This window comes from Euprymna scolopes, chromosome 20, assembly GCF_053919585.1.
Source record: "Euprymna scolopes isolate OS-2025 chromosome 20, ASM5391958v1, whole genome shotgun sequence".
Lineage (NCBI taxonomy): Eukaryota > Metazoa > Mollusca > Cephalopoda > Sepiida > Sepiolidae > Euprymna > Euprymna scolopes.
The window spans coordinates 60793539-60818793 of record NC_136501.1 but is presented as its reverse complement, the minus strand read 5'-3'; the positions used below and the strand labels follow the sequence as shown (position 1 = coordinate 60818793).

Genomic DNA, 25255 nt, shown 5'->3' with positions numbered 1-25255 from the left:
TACAGATTTGAAAATTTGTATATTGGGTATTCAGACATATGGAAATATATCTAGCATAATCGATCTATTATATCTATAAAAGTCAGAATGTTTGCGTGTGGTTGTGTGTGTAAGGTTGCGAGAGAGAGAGAGAGAACAATTCTCAACCTATCTATTCAATAAATTTGTTATCTACATATTTGACCATTTGTATATAGGGTATTCAGACATATGGAAATATATCCAGCATAATCTATCTATTATATCCATAAAAGTGAGAATGTGTGCGTGAGAGAGAGAGAGAGAGAGAGAGTAAGTACAATTCTCACCCTATATATTCAACAAATTTTTTATCTACCGATTAGAAAATTTGTATATAGGGTATTCAGACATATGGAAATATATCTAGCATAATCTATCTATTATATCTAGAAAAGTGAGAATGTGTGTGAAAGAGAGAGAGAGAAGAGAGAGAGAGAGAACAATTCTCAACCTATATATTCAACTAATTTTTATGTACAGATCTGAAAATTTGTATACAGGGTATTCAGACATATGGAAATATATCTAGCATAATCTATTATATCTATAAAAGGTAGAATGTGTGTGTGTGTGTGTGTGTGAGTGAGTGAGTGAGTGAGTGAGTGAGAGAGAGAGAGAGAGAACAATTCTCAACCTATATACTCAACAAATTTTGTATCTACAGATTTGATAATTTGTATATAGGGTATTCAGACATAAGGAAATATATCTAGCATAATCTATCTATTATATCTATAAAAGTGAGAATGTGTGTGAAAGAGAGAGAGAGAGAGAACAATTCTCAACCTATATATTCAACAAATTCTATCTTTACAGATTTGAAAATTTGTATATAGGGTATTCAGACATTTGGAAATATATCTAGCATAATCTATTATATCTATAAAAGTGAGAATGTGTGTGTGAGAGAGAGAGAAAGAACAATTCTCAACCTATATACTCAACAAATTTTTTATCTACAGATTTAAAAATTTGTATATAGGGTATTCAGACATATAGAAATATATCTAGCATAACCTATCTATTATATCTATAAAATGACCATGTGTGTGTGTGTGAGAGAGAGAGAGAGAGTCAGAGAGAGAGAGAGAGAACAATTTTCAGCTTGTGTGTGTGAGAAAGAGAGAGAGAGAAAGAGAGGAAGGAAAATTCTCACCCTATATATTCAACAAATTTTTTATCTACATATTAGAAAATTTGGATATAGGGTATTCAGACGTATGGAAATATATCTAGCATAATCTATCTATTATATCTATAAAAGTGAGAATGTGTGTGTGAGAGAGAGAGAAAGAGAGAGAGAGAGAACAATTCTCAACCTATATATTCAACTAATTTTTTATCTACAGATTTGAAAATGTGTATATTGGGTATTCAGACATATGTAAATATATCTGGCATAATCTATGTATTATATCTATAAAAGTGTGAATGTGAGTGATGGAAAGAGCAAAAAATTCTCAACCTATATAACCTATAAAAGTGAGAATATGTGTGAGAGAGAGAGAGAGAGAGAGAGAGAGAGAACAATTCTCAACCTATATATTCCACACATTTTTGGGCACAGATTTGGAAATTTGTATATAGGGTAGGCAGACATATAGAAATATATCTAGCATAATCTATCTATTATATCTATAAAAGTGAGAACTTGTGTGTGTGTGTGTGTGAGAGAGAGAGAGAGAACAATTCTTAACCTACATACTCAACAAATTTTTTACCTACAGTTTAGAAAATTTGTATATAGGGTATTCAGACATATGGAAATATATCTAGCATAATCTATCTATTATAACTACAAAAGTTAGAATGTGTGTGTGAGAGAGAGAGAGAGAACAATTCTAAACCTATATATTCAACAAATTTTTTATCTACAGATTTGAAACTTTGTATATAGGGTATTCAGACATATGGAAATATATCTAGCATAATCTATCTATTTTATCTATGAAAGTGAGAATGCGTGTGTGTGAGATAGCGAGAGAGAGAGAGAGAAAAAGAGAGAGATAAAAATTCTCAACCTATACATTCAACAAATTTTTTATCCACAGATTTGAACATTTGTATATAGGGTGTTCAGACATATAGAAATATATCTAGCATAATCTATCTATTATATGTATAAAAGTGAGAATGTGTGTGTGTGTGAGAGAGAGGACAATTGTCAACCTATGTATACAACAAATTTTTTATCTACAGATTTCAAAATTTGTATATTGGGCATTCAGACATATTTCAATATATCTGGCATAATCTGTCTATTATATCTATAAAAGTGAGAATGTGTGTGATAGAGAGAGAGAGAACAATTCTCAACGTATATACTCAACAAATTTTTTATCTACAGATTTGAAAATTTGTATATAGGGTATTCAGACATATGGAAATATATCTAGCATAATCTATTATATCTATAAAAGTGAGAATGTGTGTGTGTGTGTGTGTGAGAGAGAGAGAGAGAGAGAACAATTCTCAACCCATATACTCAACAAATTCTTTATCTACAGATTTTAAAATGTGTATATAGAGTATTCATACAAATAGAAATATATCTAGGATAATCTTTCTATTATATCTATAAAAGTGAGAATGTGTGTGTGTGTGAGCGAGAGAGAGAGAGAGAGAGAGAGAGAACAGTTCTCAACCGATACATTCAACAAATTTTTATATATAGGGTATTCAGAAATATCGAAATATATCTAGCATAATCTATTATATCTTTAAAAGTTAGAATGTGTGTGTGTGAGAGATAGAGAGAACAATTCTCAACTTATGCACTCTACAAATTTTTTATCTACAAATTAGAAAATTTGTATATAGGGTATTCACACATATGGAAATATATCTAGCATAATCTATCTATTATATCTATAAAAGTTAGAATGTGTGTGTGAGGTAGCCAGAGAGAGAGAGAGAGAGAGAGTAAGAACAATTTTCAACCTATATATTCAACAAATATTTGATCTACAGATTAGAAAATTTGTATATAGGGTATTCAGACATATGGAAATATATCTAGCATAATCTATCTATTATATCTCTAAAATTGAGAATGTGTGTGTGAGAGAGAGAGAACAATTTTCAACCTATATACTCAACAAATTTTTTTATCTACAGATTTGAAAATTTGTATATAGGGTATTCAGACATATGGAAATATATCTAGAGTAATCTATCTATTATATCTATAAAAGTGAGAATGCGTGTGTGTGTGAGAGAGAGCGACACAGAACAATTCTCAACCTATATATTCAACAAATTTTTTATGTACAGATCTGAAATATCACATTTGTATAGAAGTAGAAATCTTGATACCTACTCTGATACCTAATAAAAGAAAGGACACTCTTTAGGGCGGATTTTGATTATAACAAGTCACTAATTAGAAATTATAATAAACATTCTAATAATTTAAGAATTTTACCAAAATAAAATTGCATGGTAATCACCCAATTTCTGCCACAAAATTTTGATTGGCAGAACTCATAAACATAAAATATATATTTTCTAATTTCATCTTTTTTTTTCTTTTTACATAATCTGGTTTGATGTTTTCCCAAATATTCAAATCACTATATTTTGCTGCTTAATATCAAATACAGCAACTGAGTTATTTTTATGCATCAAACAATTACATTTTCTCATTCATCCAAACTAATCACTGAACATCAATTTCATATTTTCTTCACTAAAATATTACTGTGCTTGATGTCATCAAGTGGAGCGGATCATTTTTTTTTCATTTGTTCACACATTTTTCCAATTTATATATATTTTGTTAAAGATTCTTAGCCTATGTCATTGCATACCAATCTGTTTATTAAAAGTTAAGGTTCACTGTAAACACATATGTTACACCAAAATAAAAACGCTTCAGATAATGTCTTGATATTCAATTCAGTTTCTCACATGACATCTTATGAAGTTAGTAGAAATGTTACAGACTTTTGAATCTCAAACACTTTCAATACTGTGCACTGATATTTTCTTTTTTGCAATATAAGCACATTCATGATTTTTTTTACAAACGTTAAAAACTTTCACATTGTGTAGCAATATACTGAAACAATTATAAAAATATTTGTTTTTATTTTGAATGATGCAGGGCATCTGAAGAGAGATTTTTCTAACAAAATGAAAGTATAATTTTTAGCAATAGGTATCTAGGAAAAGGCCACTACATATGTTATAAGTTCCAAATGTCCACAACCTGGCAAATACTGGTACATGCTAGCAAATTTAGATTTGCAATTACAAAATATGATTCTAATTTTTTCCTTTGCTCTTTATTCTAACACTACACTAAGTTTACTGTGTTATTTCGCTACAGTTGATATTGTGTAGAACAATAAGAAAATCATAGTGAACAATGCATTCAACAAAATTTCACACACATTTCTAGATACCTATATCTAATAAGTTCAAAAGAAAGGACACACTTAGGGAGGTATTTTGGTGGTCAAGTCACTAAAAAGAGATTAGCTGGTTTCCCGGCATAGCCCAGGATATAATAAAGATTGACTGAAATACATGTTCTAGCTGGTTTCTAGGCGTTGCCAGGGATGTAATATAGACACATTATGTTGTATATTACCTGTTCTCTTCTCCCTAAGGTAAAACAATTTCATATACATGCTGTAAATTACCTATGCTAGGGATAAAACATGAACAATATCAGTCCTAGGGTAGATAAAACAAATAATACATAGAGATGAAAGATTCCTCTCCCCTAAGAATCAAACATATGTTCAATATCTGCTTTTGTTTTTTCTTTGTTTATACGGTCCCGAGCAACGCCGGGTAGCCCTGCTAGTCTATATATATAAAAGGCAAAAATCGGTGTGTATGTATGTATGTATGTATGTATGTATGTTTGTTTGTAACGCTAAAACTTTTGAAAGACGGAACCAGAGTTGACAAATTTGGTATCATATTGCACCTTGATCACCCGGATGACAAATATCGAAATTTCACGTCAAACGGACCAGTAGAAAGGGGTCAACTGATCGTTTTTCTCCTAGGGGGGCCCCCCAAAAAACCTGTCATTTTAACGTTATTCAATACGTGTCACGTGACGTGACGTCAGCTCAAACTTTTGACAGACACAACCAAAGTTGACAAATTATGTATCATATTGAACCTTGATCACCCGCATGACAAATATCGAAATTCCACACCAAACGGACCATTAAAAGGGGGTGAACTGATCATTTCTCTCCTAGGGGGGCCCCAAAAAAAACCTGTCATTTTAATGTTAATATTACATAATCCAAAAACGCTTAGTCATGTCACGTGACGTGACGTCAACATCCAGTAATGGCGAACAAATGTAAACAAACACTTTGTTTTACCGATACTTTTGTAATTTCTCTTCTGCTTTGTTCTAGAGATTATTAAACTCCATGACAATGTCTCCAACGTATTTAACTGGTTAAAAATAGTATTTATACAAGAGTTTTAACGAAAAATATCAGGAAAAAATGTACAGGAATAAAAAAAAATTCAGCTTTCAAAATATTCGTCGATAAAAAAACCGATCTTTATATTTACGCTAGCCATTTTGTATATTACCACGTGACCTGCTATCTCTTAAACTGGAGGGGGGGGATCCACTTGAATCCAACAAAACCAGTAATTTTTTTTTTCTATTATATATACATCATTTTCTATAAAATTAAGTGTAGACTTTATAATTAAAACAAAAAATGTTATTCATACTAAAAAAAAAAAACGCTTAGTCATGTCACGTGAGGTGACGTCAACATCCACTAATGGCGAACAATTGTACCTATTTACTATGCCTCCCCACGGGACAGAGTTAGACACCAGGGTCGTTTTTTAACGTGGAGAAAAGGTACAAAAATAAAAATTGTCTCAGTCGTGGAGGATTTCTCCTCCACCGAAAGAGAACAAGAAATAGAAGTGCAGCATCTGAAGAACAGATACTACACTTTGATCTTGACCAAAAGGCCAAGAATGCGAACAATTGTAAATAACAACTTTTTTCACAAAACCAACACCGTCTTTCTTTTTTTTCTCTCTCTTTCTCTCTCTCACCCACTTACTCTTCCCTCTCTCTCACCCTCTTTCTCTTGACGTCACACCACTGTTAAACTGTGGGGGGGAACACATTCCCAGGCATTATCTCCTATAGATGCACATTTTATTAGAAATTCAGCTTTCAAAATATTAGACGATAATAAAAATATAAAACCAACACCCTCTTTCTCTTTTCTCTCTCTCTCACCAACTTACTCTTCTCTCTCTCTCACCCTCTTTCTCTTGACCTCCTACTACTGTTAAACTGTGTGTGTGTGGGGGGGGGGAAGAGGCAGCTTGAAAACCAACAAAAACAGTGCACAGTTTCCCAAGCATCTGGGGTGGGAAGGGGGGGAAGAAGCCGAGCGCACAGTTTCGTGTGAGAGAGAGAGAACAATTCTCAACCTATATACTCAACAAATTTTTTATCTACAGATTTGAAAGTTTGTATATAGGGTATTCAGACATATGGAAATATATCTAGCATAATCTATCTATTATATCTATAAAAGTGAAAATGTGTGTGTGTGTGAGGTAGCCAGAGAGAGAGAGAGAGAGAGAGAGAGAGAGACAACAATTCTCAACCTATATATTCAATACATTTTTTATCTACAGATTTGAAAATTTGTATATAGGGTATTCAGACATATGGAAATATATCTAGCATAATCTATCTATTATATCTATAAAAGTGAAAATGTGTGTGTGTGTGTGTGTGTGTGTGTGTGCGTAAGAGAGAGAGAGAACAATTCTCAACCTATATACTCAACGTATTTTTATCTACGGATTTTAAACTTTGTATATAGGGTATTCAGACATATAGAAATATATCTAGCATAATCTATACATTATATCTATAAAAGTGAGAATGTGAGTGTGTGAGAGAGAGAGAACAATTCTCAACCTATATATTCAACAAATTTTTTACCTACAGATTTGAAAATTTGTATATTGGGTATTCAGACATATGGAAATATATCTAGCATAATCGATCTATTATATCTATAAAAGTCAGAATGTTTGCGTGTGGTTGTGTGTGTAAGGTTGCGAGAGAGAGAGAGAGAACAATTCTCAACCTATCTATTCAATAAATTTGTTATCTACATATTTGACCATTTGTATATAGGGTATTCAGACATATGGAAATATATCCAGCATAATCTATCTATTATATCCATAAAAGTGAGAATGTGTGCGTGAGAGAGAGAGAGAGAGAGAGAGAGAGAGTAAGTACAATTCTCACCCTATATATTCAACAAATTTTTTATCTACCGATTAGAAAATTTGTATATAGGGTATTCAGACATATGGAAATATATCTAGCATAATCTATCTATTATATCTAGAAAAGTGAGAATGTGTGTGAAAGAGAGAGAGAGAGAAGAGAGAGAGAGAGAACAATTCTCAACCTATATATTCAACTAATTTTTATGTACAGATCTGAAAATTTGTATACAGGGTATTCAGACATATGGAAATATATCTAGCATAATCTATTATATCTATAAAAGGTAGAATGTGTGTGTGTGTGTGTGAGTGAGTGAGTGAGTGAGTGAGTGAGAGAGAGAGAGAGAACAATTCTCAACCTATATACTCAACAAATTTTGTATCTACAGATTTGATAATTTGTATATAGGGTATTCAGACATAAGGAAATATATCTAGCATAATCTATCTATTATATCTATAAAAGTGAGAATGTGTGTGAAAGAGAGAGAGAGAGAACAATTCTCAACCTATATATTCAACAAATTCTATCTTTACAGATTTGAAAATTTGTATATAGGGTATTCAGACATTTGGAAATATATCTAGCATAATCTATTATATCTATAAAAGTGAGAATGTGTGTGTGAGAGAGAGAGAAAGAACAATTCTCAACCTATATACTCAACAAATTTTTTATCTACAGATTTAAAAATTTGTATATAGGGTATTCAGACATATAGAAATATATCTAGCATAACCTATCTATTATATCTATAAAATGACCATGTGTGTGTGTGAGAGAGAGAGAGAGAGTCAGAGAGAGAGAGTGAGAACAATTTTCAGCTTGTGTGTGTGTGAGAAAGAGAGAGAGAGAAAGAGAGGAAGGAAAATTCTCACCCTATATATTCAACAAATTTTTTATCTACATATTAGAAAATTTGGATATAGGGTATTCAGACGTATGGAAATATATCTAGCATAATCTATCTATTATATCTATAAAAGTGAGAATGTGTGTGTGAGAGAGAGAGAAAGAGAGAGAGAGAGAACAATTCTCAACCTATATATTCAACTAATTTTTTATCTACAGATTTGAAAATGTGTATATTGGGTATTCAGACATATGTAAATATATCTGGCATAATCTATGTATTATATCTATAAAAGTGTGAATGTGAGTGATGGAAAGAGCAAAAAATTCTCAACCTATATAACCTATAAAAGTGAGAATATGTGTGAGAGAGAGAGAGAGAGAGAGAGAGAGAGAACAATTCTCAACCTATATATTCCACACATTTTTGGGCACAGATTTGGAAATTTGTATATAGGGTAGGCAGACATATAGAAATATATCTAGCATAATCTATCTATTATATCTATAAAAGTGAGAACTTGTGTGTGTGTGTGTGTGAGAGAGAGAGAGAGAACAATTCTTAACCTACATACTCAACAAATTTTTTACCTACAGTTTAGAAAATTTGTATATAGGGTATTCAGACATATGGAAATATATCTAGCATAATCTATCTATTATAACTACAAAAGTTAGAATGTGTGTGTGAGAGAGAGAGAGAGAACAATTCTAAACCTATATATTCAACAAATTTTTTATCTACAGATTTGAAACTTTGTATATAGGGTATTCAGACATATGGAAATATATCTAGCATAATCTATCTATTTTATCTATAAAAGTGAGAATGCGTGTGTGTGAGATAGCGAGAGAGAGAGAGAGAAAAAGAGAGAGATAAAAATTCTCAACCTATACATTCAACAAATTTTTTATCCACAGATTTGAACATTTGTATATAGGGTGTTCAGACATATAGAAATATATCTAGCATAATCTATCTATTATATGTATAAAAGTGAGAATGTGTGTGTGTGTGAGAGAGAGGACAATTGTCAACCTATGTATACAACAAATTTTTTATCTACAGATTTCAAAATTTGTATATTGGGCATTCAGACATATTTCAATATATCTGGCATAATCTGTCTATTATATCTATAAAAGTGAGAATGTGTGTGATAGAGAGAGAGAGAACAATTCTCAACCTATATACTCAACAAATTTTTTATCTACAGATTTGAAAATTTGTATATAGGGTATTCAGACATATGGAAATATATCTAGCATAATCTATTATATCTATAAAAGTGAGAATGTGTGTGTGTGTGTGAGAGAGAGAGAGAGAGAGAGAGAGAACAATTCTCAACCCATATACTCAACAAATTCTTTATCTACAGATTTTAAAATGTGTATATAGAGTATTCATACAAATAGAAATATATCTAGGATAATCTTTCTATTATATCTATAAAAGTGAGAATGTGTGTGTGTGTGAGCGAGAGAGAGAGAGAGAGAGAGAGAGAGAGAGAGAACAGTTCTCAACCGATACATTCAACAAATTTTTATATATAGGGTATTCAGAAATATCGAAATATATCTAGCATAATCTATTATATCTTTAAAAGTTAGAATGTGTGTGTGTGAGAGATAGAGAGAACAATTCTCAACCTATGCACTCTACAAATTTTTTATCTACAAATTAGAAAATTTGTATATAGGGTATTCACACATATGGAAATATATCTAGCATAATCTATCTATTATATCTATAAAAGTTAGAATGTGTGTGTGAGGTAGCCAGAGAGAGAGAGAGAGAGAGTAAGAACAATTTTCAACCTATATATTCAACAAATATTTGATCTACAGATTAGAAAATTTGTATATAGGGTATTCAGACATATGGAAATATATCTAGCATAATCTATCTATTATATCTCTAAAATTGAGAATGTGTGTGTGAGAGAGAGAGAACAATTTTCAACCTATATACTCAACAAATTTTTTTATCTACAGATTTGAAAATTTGTATATAGGGTATTCAGACATATGGAAATATATCTAGAGTAATCTATCTATTATATCTATAAAAGTGAGAATGCGTGTGTGTGTGAGAGAGAGCGACACAGAACAATTCTCAACCTATATATTCAACAAATTTTTTATGTACAGATCTGAAATATCACATTTGTATAGAAGTAGAAATCTTGATACCTACTCTGATACCTAATAAAAGAAAGGACACTCTTTAGGGCGGATTTTGATTATAACAAGTCACTAATTAGAAATTATAATAAACATTCTAATAATTTAAGAATTTTACCAAAATAAAATTGCATGGTAATCACCCAATTTCTGCCACAAAATTTTGATTGGCAGAACTCATAAACATAAAATATATATTTTCTAATTTCATCTTTTTTTTTTCTTTTTACATAATCTGGTTTGATGTTTTCCCAAATATTCAAATCACTATATTTTGCTGCTTAATATCAAATACAGCAACTGAGTTATTTTTATGCATCAAACAATTACATTTTCTCATTCATCCAAACTAATCACTGAACATCAATTTCATATTTTCTTCACTAAAATATTACTGTGCTTGATGTCATCAAGTGGAGCGGATCATTTTTTTTTCATTTGTTCACACATTTTTCCAATTTATATATATTTTGTTAAAGATTCTTAGCCTATGTCATTGCATACCAATCTGTTTATTAAAAGTTAAGGTTCACTGTAAACACATATGTTACACCAAAATAAAAACGCTTCAGATAATGTCTTGATATTCAATTCAGTTTCTCACATGACATCTTATGAAGTTAGTAGAAATGTTACAGACTTTTGAATCTCAAACACTTTCAATACTGTGCACTGATATTTTCTTTTTTGCAATATAAGCACATTCATGATTTTTTTTACAAACGTTAAAAACTTTCACATTGTGTAGCAATATACTGAAACAATTATAAAAATATTTGTTTTTATTTTGAATGATGCAGGGCATCTGAAGAGAGATTTTTCTAACAAAATGAAAGTATAATTTTTAGCAATAGGTATCTAGGAAAAGGCCACTACATATGTTATAAGTTCCAAATTTCCACAACCTGGCAAATACTGGTACATGCTAGCAAATTTAGATTTGCAATTACAAAATATGATTCTAATTTTTTCCTTTGCTCTTTATTCTAACACTACACTAAGTTTACTGTGTTATTTCGCTACAGTTGATATTGTGTAGAACAATAAGAAAATCATAGTGAACAATGCATTCAACAAAATTTCACACACATTTCTAGATACCTATATCTAATAAGTTCAAAAGAAAGGACACACTTAGGGAGGTATTTTGGTGGTCAAGTCACTAAAAAGAGATTAGCTGGTTTCCCGGCATAGCCCAGGATATAATAAAGATTGACTGAAATACATGTTCTAGCTGGTTTCTAGGCGTTGCCAGGGATGTAATATAGACACATTATGTTGTATATTACCTGTTCTCTTCTCCCTAAGGTAAAACAATTTCATATACATGCTGTAAATTACCTATGCTAGGGATAAAACATGAACAATATCAGTCCTAGGGTAGATAAAACAAATAATACATAGAGATGAAAGATTCCTCTCCCCTAAGAATCAAACATATGTTCAATATCTGCTTTTGTTTTTTCATTGTTTATACGGTCCCGAGCAACGCCGGGTAGCCCTGCTAGTATGATATAGAGACACAACGTGAATTGGATTCGCAAAAAAATGTTATTGTGAATTGATATCCGTAGAATCGTCGTGCAATAGAATTTGAGAAATGCTACCGTAAGAATAAACACAGCAATGTACTAAAAGTGAATACAAAATAATAATACCGCAACATGTTAACAAAAAAGAATATAATAAACTTACATACTCCAAAAGCAAACCAACTAACCAACCATACACGTATATGTCTGCGGAATGAAAGGCAACGTGTTGAGACGGTAACGGTATAAAAATGTAGAATTTAATAGCTCAAACACATGCCAGCCGTGCAAGCACACATGCACATTTTACAGGAGCGTTACAAAGTACCTGCCTCTTATGTTTTTAAATGTCTGTTCGAATGAATCAGAAGGGATTGCAATTTTTATTGTTATGATGGCTGAACTTATGCATTTATGATCTGAAGGTTTCGTCTCGCTGTTAAAGCTATGGATGGCGTAAGACTGAGAAAGCAACCAGTGTCATAAACAGTGTCAGGAGACAGAATTTGTTATTACATTTTTGTCAAAAGTGAAGGCAGAAAATTACATTTTGGAACAGAAAAGATCGCTTGTTTTAAAGACACAACACTTGCCCTCATAACACTGTAACTTTTGGGTTAAAAATGGACGCTATGCTTTTGGAACGGCAATCTGATAATAAAACGCACTTCGAACGTCCATTCACAGACATCACTCATCTCTAACTAAAAAGCATCGGGATGGCAGTGATAGTGTAACAAAAAGAAAAAAAATATGAAAAAAAAGGGTTATCGTTTTTATAGCACCACTCCCTTTTTCGTAACTCTTCGAGATCTTTTGTATTAAAAATAGCATGCTTTACATTTGAAAGGACACTCATTTTATTTATTCCTACACCAGTCTCAAGATAAACAAAAATAATACTAACAACTAGCCTCTTCTATTTTGAACAAGGTAAAAAGTAAGCCTCTAACATACTAGGCTCCTTATAGTCTACCAATCTCCAGCCGTTGTCCCATCATTGTTATAGTGTATCCTGTGCTTTTTTTACAAGTACTTTAACGGAAGTTGTACTTGTACTACTTCACCTTAATATGCCCGAATAATGTGAAAAGCAACAAAGTCACGCCCTTTCACTGTAGAAGTGCCCAGATGTCGGAAAACTTTCTACACTATTTGTGTCTTACCTCGAATTACATATGCATGTAATCCCTATCTGCGTCCTGCATTCCTCACTGTACCTACACGTGAAATTTAAATGTAATCTTAACAAGCATCTCGCTTTACTATTCCATAGTGAAGATGCTTTCTATATTTGAAGTAGTTCTTTTTACTTTTAGTCTCCTTTTGTGGTGAATAAATTGTAAAAATGACAAACATCGAATAGCAGTCATAATTCTAATATGGTATGTGCTGAATATCGATATTACGTTTCGGATGTAAAATGTCACCCTCCCTATGTCTTACAAAAACGAGTGTGTATAATATATGCTGTAATCAAGTGCATAGGGGACGGAACCCCACCATACATTATGGTAGCGCCTATGATAAATCATTCCCGTTTGCTTAATCTGAAAAGGAATAAAAAGTATAATTTCTCACTGTACATCGTCCCCTACGCGTCTTCCACAGTTTGATAAACATGTTTTCCGGATATGTATATGCATATCAGAAATGTAGGTTAAAAAAAATGCTGCCTTCCATCATTTGTTTGATAAAACTTTTTAATTGAAAGCCCTGTTTAATTTCAGAAAAGTTTGTGATGGGTAGTAAATTTGTTTGTCTTGTATAAGAAAAATAGTTTCGATGAGTAGCTAATCTGTATACGTATTCGTCTAATTTCTATTTATAATTTCATTGAAAAGAACATATCAGGGCGAAGGAGTTTGGAATTGAAATCCATATTTAATTTCAGAAGAGTACCGAAGGGTAGCTTATCTGCCGAAGTCCTGGAGACGAAAAATTTGTATCAGTCCTGGAGATGAAAAAAAATAAAAATAAAATAATGGGGAGCTGATCTGTACAACAGCAAATATCTTTCTCGTCTGGACACGAAAAATTATGAGCCGGAATTTAAAAAAATGGAAAAGGTCTTATATTTTTATAGAACAATTGCGGTTCCTGATTTGTTGCTAGCAGAACGTGCGTCCATTTAATTGGTCAGTTTTATATCGCCAGTGTCTATGAGTATAGCCTTCTAATTTCCTATAATCATATCACATCATTATATAAAAAAAATATTACAACAATAACGTTGCGTTATTTTCCATCTATAATGAGTAAATTTTACTTGTTTAATATTTACATACCAGCATCGGTGCCCAGCGTTGCCCGGGTGTTTGGAGATGTATGCTGAGCCAAACAAAAAACAAAAAAAATGTCCATTTTTTTAAACTTTGGCCCCTTATTATGACCCCTTAATATTTATTGTCTTGGGCTCAAATTAAGTTATTAAATTAGATCCATGTCCAAGGAACCTAAATCTAAAATTTCAAGTGTTTAGACCCAAAATTGTCGGAGTAGTAAGGTAGAGTTCTCAAAGGTCAAATCGTTGAACTTTGACCCCTTAATAGCGAAATTTTTAGTCGAAAACGGATTACAAAGATTTTTCCAACTCTCAGTACCATGTATATCACATTTCGAGTCTGTAGACTAAAAATTGACAGAGTTATGTCGTATGGAAATGTACACAGATACACACACACACGGGCACGTTCACTTTTATAGATATATAGATTGATTTAGATAACATTTATACCATATATTAGTATAAAACATACTATAGCATGAGGAAAGCGTGTTTCACGGCAAATGCAAAGGTACACATTAAGTCTCAGGCTATATATTTGTTTTCTATTCGGTTAATATTTTAATAATGACTAAATATGTTAAAAATTCACAAATTGAGAGAACAATATTATTTATTACATTATTATATTTAGAAAGCGAAATGTTGGCTGCCTTATCTAACGAACACTATACATATATAATACAATATTTTAGAACTCAAGACGCTATAAATTCAAGAAAAGATTGTGTCGGGAGTAAAGCAGTGCGCATCAATAGCTGTATATTGCATTGTCTTTAGTGGCAGACTATAGTAAATCTCATTATCATAATTTCGTACATCATCGAATGAATAGAATTTTAGCAAATTACAGAAAGGAAATTAAAGAGGCTTACAATAACTTTCAGTAGAGTACAATCACCTTGACACACCGGTTCTCGCCAGATCATCAATGTTAAGCAACGTTGAGCCTTACCAGTACCAGATGAGTAATCGTTTTGTAAGGCTAGGCGCTGTATTTACCTTCTGGCCTGGTTGGGCGTGGGGGCCAGCACTTTCATCTCGAAAAAAGAACTTCTCGCTACAAAAGCATCTACAAAGTTGCGGATGGTCTATGCACCTACAGTATCCCAAATCGATGAATGGATGGATGGATGGATGGATGGATAGATAGATGGATGGGACAATAAGTTTCGGTGAGAACTTGATTAAAGACGATTTTTATCCTTTTTTTTTCAGAGTTATTGTGCAACTATTATGAATTAGCTTTTAGGTTTTAATATGAAATTATCTGGTGTCATATTTATAGGACAATGGAGTCCAATATATTAAATAAAGATGCACTATACAAATATACATGTATATTCTCTCATAGTCATTCTGAAATTTTAGTCGGCTTCGATGGAAACTTGTTCATGGAATTTCCATTTGTAGAAAGAGAAAGAAAACAGCATTATGTGCATTGTTTTTCAGTCTTGATGAGAATGGGTTTGGGTGCATAGCTTGAGGTTCAATTGAAAGACTAACATAAGCATATCGATATAATAGAACAAAACTAACACATATATCATTTAATTGGAATTCATTATTGAGATGAGTTTTATTTATTAATTTCATTTATTGCGGACTATTATTCTCATCTTTTTCTTAGTTGTTTCACGACGTTTCGGTCAACTATTCCTCGCGCTTTAAATAAAATAAATAAATAATACTCGTCTCAATGAATTCCAATTAAATAATATATACCATTCGGTATGAACCCGACCATGGAAGATCAGATAATAAACAGACATTAATTTATAAGATAAAAAAATTAACCTTGACCACGATTCGGGGCCCGTGGCGCAGTTGATAAAGACGTTGGATCTCTACGGTTCCAGGTAAGAATTATCTGAAGATAGCGGGTTCAATCCTACCCAAAAGCCGGCCAGAGGTTTAGTGGCCAAAAACTTTGTGAGATGACAACAACTACGGAAGACAGTAATTGCAGTGAACGCAGTCAGGAGATTCAGTGTTCCTATCTGTCGTAATATCCATCTGACGAAGGTCAGAGGAATAGTTGGCCGAAACGTCGTGAAACAACTGATATAAAGATGAGGATAATAGTCCGCAAAAAATAAAATTAATAAGACTAACAAAGCCTTCTCTGTGAATATGCTATGTATCAAGAGCATAATTCATCTCCCACTTTATAGGGAACAACCGTAAGAATATCGATATAATTAAAAAAAAAAAAGAAAAAGAAAAAAAAACGAACTCTGTTTAGTGAGAATTGCCTCCCAGGGAAGCAAATAGTTCGTTAAGTCCATATGTTAAACGTCACTTTTTTATTATAATCGAAAGGCTATCAATAGAAATATTTGAAAAAAAAAAGACTAACGAACTCTCTTAAGTGAAAATCACCTTCCATCATGAGAAGAGTTCATTTCCCACTGGATAGTGGAGTCGATTTCTTTAAAAATGTGTCCCCGCATGAAGAGTGGTGTGTGGCAGCAGTATTCCATCTTTGAATTAATACAATAAATGTATAGTGAATGATTACGTCAAGCTTTTTGTCGAGTTACAACACAAACAATATTGAAAAGCACAACGCATTTCTTTGTGATTCAATTTCTTTAGAAATTTAAAACTCTTGAGATTGTTTATTTAACACTACATAACAAACGAGGATATGTTTTTATCTTTAAATCATCTCTGTTGACCGTGAAGCATATAAATATATATCATCGCCTATCGTCTAGGAACTACAATTGCCCACATAACATTAAAAACAATATCCGATATTTTGCCTATTTATTTGGGCGCGTCTAACTCGCCTTTAAACATGGGGAATTACAAGTCCCGCTTCGATATATCTTTAATACATCTCGTTATAGTAAAAAAAAAGACTGATATATTCTGTCCATCTTGGAATCGAAGAAAAATTACTTGATTTATAAAATGTTAATAATTGAATCGCAATCACCAACTGAGATACACGATTCTCCTTCCAGCCATTTTGGAAGAGATGCCGGTTTTCGTGTTGGTCTTGAAGCGATTCAAAATTAGGGAGATCTTACAAACTGATTGCCAGAACGGGTCGTGCTATTTTTAGCGTCTTGCGGGCACCAGAGTTCATATGTAAAACTGTGTGCTTCAGGATGGACTTTCTTTTTTGTTAAACATATTCCCCAAAAATATTTCAATGTCGTGTTTTCTCCCGTCAACATTATTGATCTATATTATATCTCTGAATAATAATCAGACTACATATTTTATTTATTACCACGAATTGATTCTCTCTGACTCACTATTTGCTGCATCTTCCTCTCTTACGCATGCACTTTCTATCTATATCTCTGGGCTACTGTTATATCTCTAGCACAATATATCACTCTATCTATCTGTCAGTCTTTCTATCAAATCTACACATTTTTAATATCTCTGGCTTTTTTAATACTTTAACCGACACTATCAGTTATAATATTGCTATGGATCTCGGTGCATCTGTCCATTATGTCTCTATAACTACAGAGTTAAACAATAAAAATGTCCCCCTAAAAAGCCAACACTACACATTTGTTTTAAACTTTTATTTAAAAAAAACAAAAAAAACACCTCAGGTAACATGTCATGGTAGAAGGTTTCTATCGCTCTTAGGATTTGGACAATCTGACCAACAAGTAGTCTGCAGCACAGATAAACCCGATTTTCATCAAATGGAAATGGAATCATGTATTTTTAGTGATACGATTTTATCGTTCCAGCCTGTATTAGGTTTATTATTCCCTTATGTATATATATATATATATATATATATATATATATATATATACATATATATACATATATATATATATATATATATATATTCACTATTTTTACCAAAAACACGAGATTTAAATCTTTGAAAAATAAATTAACAATTTATTTTAGTGAGCCCAATATTGCTAAGACAATTAATAATACATTGCTGAATCGATACATAAAAACCAAATAAATCGATAAATAACTGCGAATTTTACTAAAAATACGATAATTTCTTTTATTTTCGATCTTTGGAAAACAGTATTCGAATTAGTACGATAAAATGTATCAAATTTGTTTGGCCGATGTTTTTTTGCTCACGAGTGTATATATATATTACATGATATACGTATTCAAGGGACATGGAAAGGGTGTGTTTTTTTATTTTTTGTTACTTCAGTTTTAATATGTGCCATTAGGAATGCAATGTCCGTGTGATTATTTTACAAATTTCAAATCAGGAAGATCGCGCGTTGATAGCGTGAAATGTTGTTGTTTTTTTTTAAATTTTTTCGCCGTGATAAGCATTATATTAATATAAATTTGAATTCATAAGTTTAGAATCAAATACGTAAAACAAAAACTCTCTTTTAATAAATATTTATTTATTTAAAAGTTAAAAGCAAATTGGTTTCAGCGAGATACGTGTTCCTCGGGCACAGTAACAGGATTTTTATATTTTAAAAATTGGGAAGCATAAGAATCCAACCCAAAATATAAACAAGGTTAAATACTTATGCATTTATGGTAACGTGCTGAAATAATAACGTTATTATATTAAAAGTCATTCTTAACTTGGGTTGGTTGGTTGGTTGTTTTTATTTTACGGCATATCAACCCTTTTTATGTCATTTAATGCCGAATCCTGTGATTGTGAAGAAAAGGTTTTTAATAGAATATGTATATATATTTTTTTAGTCAGTTTCTATTTAAGCCATAGTTGGGACCCTAACCACACTCGGTCAGAGTGGACCTGGGAACAATAGCAGTTAAGGGGTGACTCCACACTCCCTAAAGCCCGCAAGCTGGGGCCTCACCATCGGATATAGCTTAAGGTCATATCCACGACCCTTTACTCGGGGAGGGAATAGGCATTTTGTAAATTTTCTGTGCTTCTGTCTTAGAATTTAATTTTAAAAAAATATGGTGAAACTTTAATTTAACATGAAAAAACTCTTAAAAAATAGCGCGGTACAAAAACTACATAAGAATATTTTCAGCAGGTATTCCATGCTTTCTTTTATAATATGGTCATCCTGAGTGCAATGTCTAGACCTAAAGATGTAAAGCCAATTAATGAGACCTTGTGATTCTGAAAGGACCATTTTTTCAGAAGTATTTTTATATTTATACAGACCATTTTTTTTTTCAGACAACTTCTTACGGAAATAATTTAAAGTAATTTGCAGGTTTTCCATTTAATCTAGTAAATAACTAACGTTACTTCTCGATGAAATACATGGAAGCTTATACGTTAGAACATGATTAACAAGCAGACCGCCTGACATTGCCTTATCGTAAAATATGCTACAGCATGTTATTTTGATTAGTGATAATTTCGTATTTACTATTATATTATATTGGAACCAATATATAGTAATGATTTAAAAAGTTAAAACAAAATGACTCGTGCGCCACAAACCGCTTAGTTTACGACTTACTTTTTTCTTTGACGTTAATGCCTGACCGTGTTTTCAGAAAGGATTACAATGAATGAACATGAATCAATAGCTATTACTTTACGCATGCATATTTATATTGTTTTCGTTCGACCTTCTCGTTGAAAATTCCAGGTCATTCTTTTAATTTTCATGTTTTGAAACGATTTTCCCAGGCTTAAACCGAAAAAAAAGTGTCGTCTGAGGTTCAAATATCCTATATATTCATTTTCATGTCTGCATATCAAAAACTGACCGAGGAGTTTGGTAGACAAAAGTTTAAACAAATATATATAGCCATACATAAAATATACAGAAAGAGGTTTATGTTTACTATAATCGGTTTACACAGATCTTACGCAAGTATAAATCATGTAGAATATCTACATGAATATAATTGAACGTAATAGTTCACTAAAGATGATAATCCCATGAGAAAAGTAAAAAAAGGCTAATAGGGAATTAATAAAAATGAATGTTTAAAAGAATATGCAAATTAGCTAGATTGTTTGCAGATGAATGCAGTTCCACGACCAATATATAACAAAGTTGTATTTTCTTTTTAAATAAATAAAAAAAAGTGTATTGGAATGAATATGAATACAAAGAAAAAAACAACGTTATAGGAGTATAGATAAATTGCACAGGTTTTAACCTAACTTAAAGTTTAACTGCACCTGCTAACGAAAGTATAAATCAATGGGTAAGAGATGATAAATTTTTAGACGTTTAGTGTGTTAAATGCAAACGGCTATAATGAAGGTTGAATGTGGTTCAATTTGTGCTCATTGTTGCATTCATCTAACGGATACCACATCGCTTAGTTCTCTGCACTTTATCATAACAAAGAATCGACTAGCATAACGGCCTGTCGACATTTACCCCTACTTCTTGTCTATGCCTACAACTAAACTTGGATTCAATGAAGAGGGCTTCTATTCTTAGAAATGCACACCTATGAACTCTGGTCCGTTGGTCTGCTTTCCAGCTGACTACAATAGTGTTGCTTAACAAAATATAATTTCATAAATTCCACAATTGTTTTTTTTAATAAGAAAGAGGTGGGTTAAAAACTAATATTTCGGTTATGAGCACAAGTGAACCATTGCACTTGACTCTTTCATTTAAACTTGAAATTAAACGATTATTTAGAGATAATTTTATAAAATCAACTCTATTCTCTACAGTGAAATGTAGACTATATTGTATTGTGTACTAAGTCGTTGTATGGAAGCATGTGTAACATCCTCCGGTACACTGCGGGTTGGGTGGGGTTAATTAAAGCATGAAATAAAAACATTTGCCTAAAAACTAGCGATTTAAGTGAATTCAATAAGAATAAAAAAAATTATGAAAGGGTTGAAGATTTAGTGATTCTCATTGAACCCCGTAGAATCCCGGGATCCCAGCAAGCGTATATATATATATATATATATATATATATATATATATATATATATATATATATATATATATATATATTATAAATCTACTAATTTGGTCGAGACTGAATAGGTGAATTTTTTTTTTAACTTTGACCCCTATTATAACCCCTTAAGATTTATTTTTTTAGCACAAATCACGTTAAGTTTGGGTGCATGCCCAAGAGTCTTATATCTACGCCTTCAATTGTTTATACCCAAAATTGACGAAGGAGTTTGGTAGAGTTCTCAAAGGTCTAATCGTTGCACTTTGACCCCATTTCAGCCAAATTTCTGGCCGACAATGGACGACAAAGATTTTTCAAAATCCCCATACACTGTATATCAAATGTCAAGTCTGTAGACTGATAATTGACAGAGATATTGTGTAGGGAAATGTACACAGATACACACACACACACACACACACACACTTTCACTTTTATATATATATACTAGCAGTTCCGCCTCGCTTTGCTCGGGCCCTATGTACTGTTCTTAAATTTATGAGCATATTTATATATGTAATAGTGTTATTATGTATCGTAATGCCTTTCTATATAATATGTTTCCTTAACAACCATAGAGAAACGTTGAGAGAGACCACAGACGTCAATTTAAAAAAAACACATTTTACCACAATATTTAACATTTATTGTTTTGGGCTCAAATTAAATTACAAATCTTTGACCTATGCCCAAGTAACATACATCTAAAATTTCAAGTGTTTAAACCCAAAATTGGCGGAGGAGTTTGGTAGAGTCTGCAAAGGAAAACTCTGCAAACCTTGAGCTCTTGCCAGACAAATTTATGCGCAAAAGCTAATTAAAAGGCTTCCTGCGTGTCTGAATACCCTTTCTGCAAAATTTCAAATGTTCAGACGCAAAATTGGCTTAATAGTTTGCTAGAGATCTTTTGAACTTTGACCCCTTCGCAGCCAACTTTTTTTGCAAAAACCGACTAAAACGTTTGCCCGATGTCTAAATACTCTTTATGTAAAATTTCAAATCTTTAGACCTGAAATGTTCTGAGTAATTTGGTAGAGACTGCAGAGCTCTTTTGTTTTTTTTTAATTTGACCCCTGTTATGACCCCTTGGCATTTATTGTTTGGGGCTGAAATCAAGTTATTAAGTAAGATCCATGCCCAAGAGACCTATGTTTAAAGTTAAAATTGTTTATACCAAAAATTGGCGAAGGAGTTTGGTAGAGTTCTCAAGGGCAGATGGCTGCACTTTGAGCCCTTAACAGCCAATTTTCTAGCCGAAAATGGATTACAAAGATTTTCCCAAATCTCAGTACCCTGTATGTAAAATTTCGCGTATGTAGACTTAACATTGACAGAGTTATTGCGTAAGAGAATGTACACAGACACACAGATACACACACAGATAAACGGACACGTTCACTTTCATAGGTATACTAGCAGTTCAACCCGGCGTTGATCGGGCCCAATATACTGTTCATAACTTTATGTGCATATGTATATATATAAAAAGTCTGCATATGTACCGTAATGCGTTTCTATATAATACGCTTCTTTTACTACCATAGAGAAATGTAAGTAGATACAGAAGATATCAATTTTTGCTTTGAACTTTGAGCCCAATTTCGACCCCTTTACATTCATTGTTTTTGGCTCAAATTAAATTAACATATTTGACCCATGACAAGTAACGTACATCTGAACTTTCATGTGTTTATACAAAAAAATTGGCGGGGGAGTTAGGTAGAGTCTGCATAGGTCAACTCTATAAACTCTAAATTATTGCCAACCGAAGTTTGGCTCCAAAACTGATTTCAAAGCTCGCTGCATGTCTGCATACCCTTTATGTCAAATTTCAAAAATTTAGGCCCAAAGTTGGCTTAATATTTTTCAAGAGTAAAATCTTTTGAATTTTGACCCCTTTGAAACATAATTTCCAGCAAAAGAACGACTAAAATATTTGCCCTATGTCTGAATACACTTTATGTAGAATTTCAAACGTTTAGACCAGAAATTGGCTGAGTAATTTTGTAGAGACTGCAGGGGTCGATTTAAAAAAAAATGATCCCAATTATGGCCTCTTAACATTTATTGTTTTGGGCTCAAATCAAGTTCTTAAGTTAGACAGATGTCCAAGTACCCTATATCTAAAATTTCAAGTGTATAAAGCAAGAATTGGTAAAATAATATGAAAAATTACTTTTTCAAAAATGGGGGACGACTTTCCTATATACATTTCACGTAAAATGGGTACCCACTTTCTAACCATCTAAAAATTTCTGCATATCACAAAACAAATTTAACTGTGATATTCGTTTTCAGCACCACCGAAAACCGGCGCTGTTTTTTACTAAGAGATTCGTTTATTTTTTCATAATTTAGGACGTAAATAATGCTGTCAGTAAGTTTACACGAGCGGTCGGTTTACAAAAATATATTTTTATTTTTCAAGAAGAGAAAAAAAGAAAAAAATTAATGGTGTCATTTTGGGTAATTTTAACATTTGCTTTTCTATTTTATATTTAATTCTATCCCCATTTAATTTTTATTCTCTTCTTCTTCCCTGATCTTTCTTATTTACATTATGTCTCGGCAGCCATGTGAAAAGCATATCCTATTTTTCTTTTAATATCATTGGAATTTTCCCCTTTTCCTTGTACATATTTGTAAATTATTCCATGGATTTCGGCCTTTTGCATTATTTTGGACAATCTTCCAATTACGTGATTTCCTTGGATTTTACTTGTGCAAATGGAAGTTCAATTAACTTTCTTGGAGTTATATTTTTTTTATTTTACCGTCATTTGATTATTTACCTTCCACCAAACTATCCATTCTGGTGTAATCACCTTTTTCTTCACCATATTCCCTCTGCTTCACTTTTTGTTATCAAGGAAGATCTTTGACTTACTTGCAGTTTCATCAAATACTTTTGTATGCAAAATCCGATCTCACATTTTGCTAATTCCTACCCTCTGAGGAGAAGGATAATATTTCTTCGAAACTCCGCGGATTAAGGAGTATCCACTTATCAAGTGTTTCCTTTTCAGAGTAAATATGTTTTTAACTCTTTTTCAAAGTGTTTTAACATGTTTAATTAACTGTTTGCTCTTATATATATATATATATATATATATATATATATATATATATATATATAATAATCCACATATATAGTAATCCACATACAGAATTGTTTGGCTGTTTTGCAGCTCATCAGAGCGGCTAGACAAGCAACTACCCTAAGGCAGGATCGAAACCCGATCGTCCAAACGATAGTTGAAGTTCCTCACTTTTGTGTTATACGGCTGCTGCTATACGAGCAGTCAATTAACACTGTTTTGACATTGTCCAAATACCTAAGCTCAATTTGTTTACACAAAGAGCATCGCTTATACGCTAATGGTAATTTCTATATAACTTCACAATATGCTCAACCTACGATGGGGATCATTATAGTCATCCACATACACTACATATTTATAATATTCCGAATTTAATTATGTTTATGTAATTGCGAATTCGGTAATCGTTCCTATACGATAAATTGTAAGTCAACATAAGGTGACTTAATTTGTAAGCTTCAAAATTACCAGTTTTAGTAATTGAGGAGTCATGTATTATCTTCACAAAATCAAGAAAAAAAAGTTGGATTGACAGCAACAAGTAGTGTAGTTTCCTTGATCGTTAAAAATGTTTCACGCCAATTCGGAAAATCCAAACCTTATATCGTTTGAAAATATTCACAAAAAAGACCTCTCTTCAGACGTTGAGAAAAGAACACTTTTTAATCAACAATATGCAATCTATTTCCGTTTTTAGGAAAACTATCTGATAAAGATGTACATACATTTCTACTTTCAGAGGTTTTTCCGTTTTCTGTTTGTGAAGGAGTTTTTATATCTACCTATTTTCGCATCTCTATTTTTAAATGTTTCAATCGATTATTCATTTATCCTAGCAACCAATTGCTTATGTTCACTTGTTTTAGGTTATTGCATTTTTTTTTCTGAATTATTAATTTAAATTTATTTATTTATTTGTTTTATTTATTTTTCCCAATTCCGGACCTGGTATTTGACGCTCCTGACATATTGTTTTGATTCTTTGTTAGGGTAAGTGTTACTTTTTATTCAGTTGGCATGTTCTAATTTTGGATTATTTTTTAAATCTTGTTATTTTCTTTCGTTCCAATCTATTTTGATTTACGGTTATTAGCTAAGTTTTACGTTCTAAGGGAGGTCACTCTATTCGTTAAAATTTTAACACTTGCCATATTCTAAG

At 32.0% G+C, this 25255-nt stretch overlaps 1 pseudogene; it reads right to left on the bottom strand.

Moving 5' to 3' along the window:
* Positions 1-5870: 5870 nt before the first annotated feature.
* Positions 5871-6004, bottom strand: LOC145241810 (U2 spliceosomal RNA; annotated as a pseudogene).
* Between the last annotated feature and the right edge of the window lie 19251 nt (positions 6005-25255).